Below are 385 nucleotides of genomic sequence, written 5' to 3'. Positions count from 1 at the left end.
AGGTTGTGGTGAGCCGAGATCGTGCCATTGCACTCCAGCCTGGGTAACAACAGCCAAACTCCGTCTCAAAAAAAAAAAAAAAAAAAAAAGTGAAGTTCAGAGGGAACAAGTAAGCTTCCCAGAACCACTCAGAATCTACTCATTGATTTGTATTTGTATTTGTATTGAACATTTACTATATGCCAGGCAATGTACCAGGCTCTGGGGATACAGCTGCAGGTGGCATGCTGACCTTCATGAATCTTACAATGTATTGGCATGCAGCAGAGCTGGGATTTGAACCCATGGGTTTATACTCTTTTACTACATATCCTTCCTAAGTTAAATAAATTAGATACAGAGGAATTAGGACAGAACAAAGGGAAAGTTTTCATGTTATAAAGCC

Source organism: Sapajus apella, unplaced genomic scaffold, assembly GCF_009761245.1.
Source record: "Sapajus apella isolate SASKATOON/1434 unplaced genomic scaffold, GSC_monkey_1.0 scaffold2, whole genome shotgun sequence".
Classification (NCBI taxonomy): Eukaryota; Metazoa; Chordata; class Mammalia; order Primates; family Cebidae; genus Sapajus; species Sapajus apella.
Note: the sequence above shows the minus strand (reverse complement) of the source record.